Raw genomic sequence first — 9310 nt, 5'->3', positions numbered from 1 at the left:
TGACTGAACTTGCCACGGAACCCCCCTGAGTGTGTTTTGGTCATAAGAACCTAAGAAAAAATGACAGTGTAGAACATAAGTAGAATGTCATCTTCATCGTGGCGAACATGGCAAATATTCTTTTCTTTTGTTATCACACATCATACCAATGCCTGCATACTGTTCTAGTAGTGGCAGCAACGGCCCTGCATAAATGAGTTGACTATACTCTGATGCATCCCAAAGGGGCGTTTCTGGTCTTTGAGAACCCCAAGTATCAACGCCATCTTCGTGATTCATTCTTTTCCGCGTCTTGTTTCTGCCAATGTGCTCTCAATCACTGCATGAACAAGAACGCATCAACAATCCACAAAAAATGTATCCTTGTGCTGCTTGCATGTAGAAGTTAACACGTCAGTGTTATCACATTTTCATGCGTAGGCAACCAACATATCATGGCTAGTAGGACATGCACATCCACTATCTTTTCTAAAATCTGGGTGCTAGTTATCCGTCTGATTCGATGGCATCAGCCTCTACAATAGGATGGCAAGCAATAAGTTGATATGATGGCAGTTGACGACAATGATAGGTGGCAACTGACGTTAGACACCAGTGGCAATTAATTTTCACACCCCCCATTATTCTAAATTTCTCAATTTTCTCTCCCTTTTTATGGATTCCTACACATCCATTCATTTACCAACTACGTGGATCAATCTACTGAGAACTTACGGTTATCTCTAGCGTAGTACATGGCAAATCTAGTGTATTCTGCTTGGCAACTGTGAAGACACACAACCTATGTAGTGTTTTACCCTTGTAGGATGGATCTAGTTGCCAACTTCGTCGGTAATTTGCAATTTTCTGGCCAGAAGAAGGATGAGAAGCAGTAGGGAGATCGAGAGATTCACCTGCTTTTAGCTGGTCGTCTTTGGAGGGCGTTGTTGGAGTGGGGGTGGGGGGTGGAGGGGGTGGGGTGGGGGAGATGAGGGGTGTGGTTTGCGGTGGGAAGGCCCTACGGATCTGCTCTAGTTGCCATGGCAAACAGAGAAGGCCGGCGATGGAGATAGGGGTTCGGGAGGTGGGAGAAGATGGCGGCAGTCGGGATTGGGGATCGATCAGAGGCCGGGACGGCTGGGTCGTGCGGGCCGCTGGGTCCTCTGGCCCGGACGTGCGGGCGAGGTTGGCACACACCGGACATGGGGCCGTGCCTTTGCGTGCCCGGACGCGGTCGTGCGGGTTGGTTCCTGTCCATGCCACACGAGGCGTGTGGCACAACTATCCGATACACCACACGTGTGGCAGTTATCGGGACCCATAAAAAAAGTTTCATTCTTTCCACTTTTGTTTTAGAGCGGTAGTATATCTTTTTCCTTGGAGAACGCAACATGCTAGTAGTAAGAAAGAAAGTAGTGATGGGGGCCCATTGAACGAGACGATGGAAGAGGCCCGTCCGGAGACGAGAGCCGAGTCCGACCCGAGAAAGAGAGGCTCCTGGGTTGTTCGCCTGGAGTATATATTCCAGCCGCCGCCGCCTCCTCCCGTTTTCCTCCGGCGAGAGAGACAGAGAAACCCGGCTTTTCAGCCCCAATCCACCAAGAGCCGCCTCTGGTCGTTCACCGTCAGGGTCAGCGCGGGAGGCGTTCTTCATGGTCAGGATTGCGGCGATCCTCAAGGCCAAGGCCAAGGCTAAGGCGCACAAGGAGGAGGTGTACCTCAAGGCCAGGGCCAAGGCGGAGGCGGAGGCGGCGGTCCGCAGGGCCAAGGCGGAGGCGGCGAAGGAGGCGGGTGTCGTCAAGGCCTGCTGCTGCGGCTCGGACGACGACGATGTGCCGTACGACAAGTTGTACCACGACTCGGACGCGGAGGAAGACCACGAGACGATCATGGCCAGGATTGTGGCGCGGTGGGACATCTTCATGAAGGAGGAGGAGGCTCGCTTCCCTGACCAGAAGTACGACCCGAACAAGAAGCACCAGGTCTGCCTCCCTGTGCAACGCACCGGCGACGCGTCGGCGTCGTCCGACTCGGATGACGGGCACGAGTACTACCTCCGCAAGTTTGGGATGATGAAGTAGGCTGGCCATGTTCTGGGGTTGTCAGATTATTGCCGGCGTGATCTCCGACTCGGCGGGAGGGTTTCGACGCCGACGGTGGGTTCGATTTCTAGAGCGTCGGAGGGGATACGATGAAACCGGAGTTTTTTTTTTTTGAGTTCTTTTGTAGTACGTCCTTGGTATTTCTTCTGTTTTGTTTCCGCGTTTCTGCTCAAAATACAAGGTTAATATAAGTACAAGGTTTAACATGATATATTGCTAAACTTTTGGTCTCGATTGGACTCGAATCTCTGATAATTTGGCCGTATTGTCTTTGTGCTCATTCATTTGGTCAAATTTTGCGTGTTGGATATGTAGTAATATAGTTGAGTGCCCGTGCGTTGCCACGGGACAATAAATTTGTGCGTCCGTCACCATTATTGTTGGTCGTCAACGCTGATCCAACCTTGCTAGTTGTCCCACTATTCTTCACAAATGCGCAATCAGCCTTTTGAGAATCTAAAACCTTCATTACCCGAAAAAAAAATCAAACCATCATTCATGGCCCTAACAACCCCTCCAGCTAAAAGCGTTCATTATATAAAATAATCACAGTGCACATACTTTTTCCTTCTCCATAAATCTCATCCATGATTCATGTTGCCTTTAGCTCTACAATTGTTGACGAGCCTCTGCATCATCCTACTCAAAAAGAAGGGTGCAATAGACTAGACCTCTTGGAAAGAGAAGTAAAGTAGAACACATATTTTCCTAAGATGACATGCAGTAAAATGTTCAATATGTGGGAAAAGCAAAACATGGGCTATAAAAATAAATCTATAATAGCGAAGTTAGATGATACTCCCTTCATCCCATAATGTAGGATGTTTTTTGACACTACATTAATGCCAAAAAGCGTCTTACATTATGGGATGGAGGGAGTAGCTCAGAACTTCTTCAGTTAGCAGTTAGCACAATGAATCTGGATAAAATAATGGGCTAGCTAGTCCTCTCTTCTGGTTGCCTAAAGATCCCATTATTGTCAAAGTTAAGCAGTGATTGCTTGTCCGAGTAGTAAAGGAATCCTAATTGTACTTAGTCAAGTGCTATTATGGCTTGTATAAACGCAAGTAGTTCCTAGGTTGTGTGTTGTATCATGGTGAGTTGAAGAAACATAAACAACATGTACGTTGCATGCCAGTGGCTGCTATACAATCAGCTTTCGTGTGCGTGTGTGTTGCTAGTCGATCAATCAGTCCCCTGATTTGAGCTAGCTTTGGCTAGCTACTCTGCTACGACTTGATCCATCTGAGTTTCAGAAATTAAATCCACTAACAGTGGCGCAAAGGGCGCCCTCTCGGCTATGTCACGTCGGATTCACTGTGCTCATCGATTGGGCAAGTTGTGCTGCTTTCTATTGGCCGGTCGTGGCTGATATACCCAAGAGAAAGCTTACGAGGGAAGGGAAAGAAGGCCTCTGTACACATGAACCCCGCCTTCTCCATCCCTACACGCAACCTCTTCCTCTCCTCTGCATCTTCCGTCACGGGCCCTTGCGGCTGCTGCAGAGGGCAGTCAAGGGGCGAGCAGGATGGGTCCAGCCGATTTCTTCGCCGGATCTGGAGCCCAGGGGTGACGCCGACGAGCACGCAGCCACGCCAACATCGTTGCCTCGAGAGAGGAGTGGGTGGGAGGAGAAGGCGGCGGCGGCTCGAGGGCAAGGGTCAGAGCTTCTCGCCTGATTCATGGCGTAAGTGGATATGGGCTTTGGTATCGATTCCCTTTTCTAATTCAAGTTCTTGCGGAAGTCTCGTACAGAATTGGCGTCCTAACTTTATCTCAGCGGATCTATTTTTATCAGAGTTTAGAAAAATCCTCTAACCACAAGTTGGAACCCGATTTGCTTTCTTCCCTTCATACTCCAGTTCATGCAAAAATATGAACATAGCTTTCCTGTACCCAAGACCAAGAAACGAGCGTTTGGAGTTATCCTGTTCAGAAAAATAAGCTGAACATTTTTTTTCATTTTTGTCCAGGGCATGCTTGATCGTATTACTCTTAATTTAGCACAGTTCTATCTTTATTAGAAAAGTATCAGTTAATCAGTAAGTCGATTCACTTAGCTGAAAATGACACTAAAGGTCTCAACAAGTGTTACTTGCTGCCCAAAATCAGCAGTTTCCAATTTTTCCTCAATTTCTGCAAGGAAAAGAAAGACGATAGTTATTTAGACCCGCCTCCTCCTTTTTCCAACTCCTCCCTCTTGATTCTTGGGTGTTATCTCGTCAAATCGAGGTGATTTTAGCTTCCCCTAAAGCAACGCGCTCATCGCCCACTAGTAGAAAAAGGGTTAAATGTGAAGCACATTAGTGCCGGTTTGAATTTGAGCCGGCACTAATGTGACCATTAGTGCCGGTTCCAACGGCTAGGCGGGCGGGCATCATTAGTACCGGTTCGTGGACAACCTTTAGTACCGGTTCATGCCACGAACCGGTACTAGTGAGGCTGTGTGAGGCTATGGTCAGGCTGGGGCCCCCACGAAGACCTTTAAGCTGATTTTTAGTCCCACCTCGCCAAGAGAGAGGCAGTATGAGCGGTTTATAAGCCGTGAGTGCACAGACAATGACGAAAAGTTGTAATGCTCACATGCATGTTGATTAGCTTCAAGCCTTGCGGAATAGCATAGATTGCACTGAGCTATGTGCAGTGCAGTCTACACTTTTCCGAATGGCTTGAAGCAAATTAATCAGCATTGCACCTCTTTTTTATTTTTAATAACTTATTTGAACTCCGGACTTCTTTTGTGTTCAGTATGCAGCATTCAAAGCGACGTCATCAATTTCCAACATGTTCTGACATCATTTGTTGTTTTTCGGCCATTTACCTAATTGTTTAGAGAGCTAAATGACCGTGAAATTGTTGAGGGCGTGCATACTTTTTTGCTTGCGGCTGAGACAAACAAGCGGGTGGATGGTTTTATGCCTTGTCCATGTGCTGGCTGTAAGAATGGTCACAATTACTCTACGTCAAGAACCATTCACGTCCACCTGTTTAAGTCCGGTTTCATGCCCACTATAATGTTTGGACCAAGCACGGAGAAAAAGGGGTTATGATGGAAGACAATGAAGAAGAAGAAGAGGACGACGACAGCTATCCTGGCCATGGGTTCCCTGAATACGATGATACAACAATGGGGGAAGAAGCTGAGCCGGTAATGCGGGAAGAAGCTGAGCCGGCAATGCGGGAAGAAGCTGAAGAAGAGGCATCAGATGAGCCCGTTGATGATCTAGGTCGGGCCATTGCTGATGCAAAGAAAAACTGCGCAAGTGATTTGGAGAAGAAGAAGTTGCAGCGCATGTTAGAGGATCACAAAAAATTGTTGTACCCGAATTGCGTAGGTGACAAGAAAAAGCTGGACACCACACTGGAATTGCTGCAATGGAAGGCAGAGAATGGTGTATCTGACAAGGGATTTTTAAAGTTAAGTTATTCACAAACTAGTGATTCACATTAATTTCAAATAATTCAAAATTTAAACTATTCAAATTTGAAAACTACGGGCACTAACAGAAAGTTTGTAATTTTTTGTACCTAAAGCAAAAATATTCACAAAGAAACTCTAAATACACAAAAAAACAACTCAAAAATAAATAAAGCAAAAAAATAAAAAAAACCCGCCTACTAGGCCAGAGCGGCCTGCATACGACTAGAAACCCGACCTGTTGTTGGGCCAGGATGCAGGCCCGCAAAGGCCCAGTAGGCCAACAGGGCAGCACAGAACATGTAGGCCCAGTAGGCCTGCTTTGGAAAGGAGCTCGAGAAAGCTACCGCACGGGGGTTTATAAACCAGTGCGGTCGCCCCTCGGCTAGCGAGGTGGGACTAAATTTGCGCACCGCACCTGCGCCAGCGCACCCCTTTTAGTACCGGTTCGTGGCACCATCCGGTACTAAAGGGGGGGCCTTTAGTACCGGTTGGAGCCACCAACCGGTACTAAAGGGGGTGCGGTTCCTGCCGCTTGGCCTGACCAAAACAGGCCTTTAGTACCGGTTGGTGGCTCCAACCGGTACTAAAGGTGCCTTCTATATATACAACACTTACGAAAATTTCATTCTCCCTTTGTTTCTTCCTCTGTTTCCCCATTGAAGCACCGCCCGCGCGCCCCGATCGATCGACGCCGTCGCCGTCGCCGCCCCCGTCCCCGTCGCCGCCCTCGTCTCCGCCGCCGCCCCGGGCCCGTCCCCGTCGCGCCGTCCCCGCGTCGCCGCCCCCGCGTCACGCCCCGGCCCGTCGCCGCCCCCGGCCGTCGCCTCGCCGTCGCCGTCGCCCCGCTGTGAGCTCTCCCTCTCTAACCCCTCTCCCTCGCCCCCGGCGGCCACCATGGGCGCCGCCCCTCCCCGAGCCCATACACACACAAGCATGATGAACACACACACACACACACACATACATATGTATGAATTAATGCCCGGCCCGCATCCTCGCCGTCGACCCGTCCACGACGACGTCCGACTGACCCATGTCCGGGACTGGGCTCCGCCGGGCTGGTACTGGGAGGTGCTGCCTGGAGGGGCGCGCCGCTTGATGAGGAACCCGGCCCCAGGTCCCGTCGTCGACCCTGATCTCGTTTGGTGGCGTTCGCGTGGGCCAGTTTCGGTGCGGAGGGAGCCGGCCCCGCCGGAGGTGGTACGTCGCTGTGTCAGGGAGGAGGACGAGCACGTCCATCGCTACATGGTTGCGTTAGAGGGCGGCAGGTTCTCCAATACCTGGCAGTTTCTTCAGGGATCTCACTTCAGCTATGATCCTGTGAGGGTTCCTTCTCTTTGGGTGTCCACCGCCCGCGCCGCAGGAACCGCGAGTGTCCTAGATTCTTCTGTAGTATTCGATCTTTAATTAGCTACCTAGCCAGTGATGTACTATTCAATATTATATATTATTCGAGACGATGTATTCGAGATTATATCTATTATTCGAGACGATGTAATTTGAATACTAAATTGTTTTATATTTCTTTTGGCATAGTTAAATAAAAGCTATGGCGGACAATACCGACAAAGAGGGAGAACAAACCATGTTCGATATGATACGCGGGCCAGATGATGATCAGAATGAAGAAGATTATGACGGCTCCGAATTTCTAAACAACACCGGAGAGGGTGATATGATATTCGATCGCGACGACCGAATTGATGAAGTCATGAACTACGATTATGATGATGACGAAGAACATGTTGATCCTGAAACAACAAAGACCAGCGAGGTATATATATTTATATAAGCAGGCATCTGGTGATCATCACAAGTTTTAAATGAGTTGAAGATATTATCATGCTTGATTAATTATTATCTGATCAAATTAAATTCCGTTCTCGTAATTAAGGCCCTGAAGCAGGCGCAGGGGACTGAACTGTGTGCATTCTGCGTTTGCGAGAACATTCGCATGATGGCGTCCGAAAAGAGCAGATCTCAAAGACAGGAATGTGTACGCTTGTCAGAACACTATTCACAATTTTTACACCATTATCGATATCTAGTCACACAACTAATACACATGCATATTGATCTCCTTCTTAACAGTTCACAGAGGTGCGGGACAAGCTCCTAGAAACGGAGCGCGTAGAAGCACTTCAAGAGGAAATAGCGGGATTTTTGCTCGACCAGGTCATAAATCCGAAGGGAGAATACTATTACCCGCTACCGCCCCCATCGACCAGGTCATGAACCACTTTCAATTGTCATCGTGCTCCGAAGGCACCAATTAGGCTAATGCCACTGGCTCCGAAGGCAACATGCATATGTAGGAGAAATTGTATGTAGCTATACATGTGTGTATGTGTGAATTAATATGGTGGTTTGTGAGACATTGATGATATATATATGATTGGTTCTACTAGAAATTCTATATATATATATATATATGCATAACGTGTACAATGTGTAGTATCGTAAAATACCAGCAAACGAAAAAGAATTAAAATGGAAAACACAAAATTAAATGAAAAATAAATCATAAAACCAAAAACCCCCAAACATTTTAGTACCGGTTGGTGTTACCAACCGGTACTAAAGGGCTCCCGGCCCCCGGAGCTGGCTCGTGCCGCGTGGTTGCTCTTTAGCACCGGTTCGTGCTGAACCAGTACTAAGGGGGGGGCCTTTAGTGCCCACACTTTAGTGCCGGTTATGGAACCGGCACTAAAGGGCCTTACGAACCGGTGCTATTGCCCGGTTCTGCACTAGTGGCCCATGCCCATCCTCCTCGTCTCGTTATCGTCTCCGTCAGCAGGTGAGATATCATGCTTCCTCTCTGGTCTCGATTTCGTGTTGCTATTCTACTATGTGTTGTATGCCAAAACTTATTGGAAAGCCGCGTGGCTTTCAGCAGTTTGCACCCCACCAAGGTGTAGTGGACGGTGGAGTTGACTTATTAGCTCGCATGCACTTGCTTAATTGATTCTGCATGGCAGCGATGATTTCTGTTGGTTTTCCATGACTAGGTGATTGTCCGATGGGTTATGCATCCATGCGTGTAAATAATCAGGTTTCTGGCAAGGACACATGACATGATTATTTCTACTCCCGCATGTACTCTGCTGTATTTTATATCAAGGATGAAAGCTAGAGGTGGATGCAAATTTCTTGCTCATGGGTTGTTAATGAGGCAACCTTCATGATGAATTTGTTTAAACAATAGAACAATATTAAATTCATTCTATGAATTAATAAGTAAAACATCTTTTCTATTCGAATTGAATCTATCCAAGGAGCCTCTCGGGCAACAACATCGTCTGCTTCTTGTTTCAATTATAAAGCTTGGGCTATCTAAACCTGAAAAATTCAGTGATGTGTATATGCACAGTATGAGTTTCACTATTATACTTGAAAATGATGATGTGTTGCTCTTTCCCCTCTCGCACCTATAATTATGAGTTCACTAATTACTATTCTTATTCCATTATGTTCAGTATCAAGTGGGTTTCTCTTGATGTGTACAATAGTTGAACAAATTTTTATGGTATGACTTTTTTCATATCAAGCTGATACTAGATTTATTTGTTGGTTGTGTTGTTCATTATTTCTTCCTTTGCTTGATGTTCAGCGTGTTGATGCTGCATGGAAGCATTTTTTTTGAAAGACCCAGCATATTGCTGGCGTTTCATTGATAAGCAGAAAGCAATGAGGAAAATACAAAGGGTGGGATGAGGGTCCTAGGACCAGTTTTGGTTCCAAACTGAAAGAAAAAGAAAAACTCTTTTTATCTAACTTCTCATGGTGGATCCCAAAAGGGTCTCTCCAG

Source organism: Triticum urartu, chromosome 3A (genome assembly GCF_056163025.1).
Source record: "Triticum urartu cultivar PI428250 chromosome 3A, HENAU_Tu73, whole genome shotgun sequence".
Taxonomy (NCBI): domain Eukaryota; kingdom Viridiplantae; phylum Streptophyta; class Magnoliopsida; order Poales; family Poaceae; genus Triticum; species Triticum urartu.
This window is presented reverse-complemented; position numbering follows the sequence as displayed.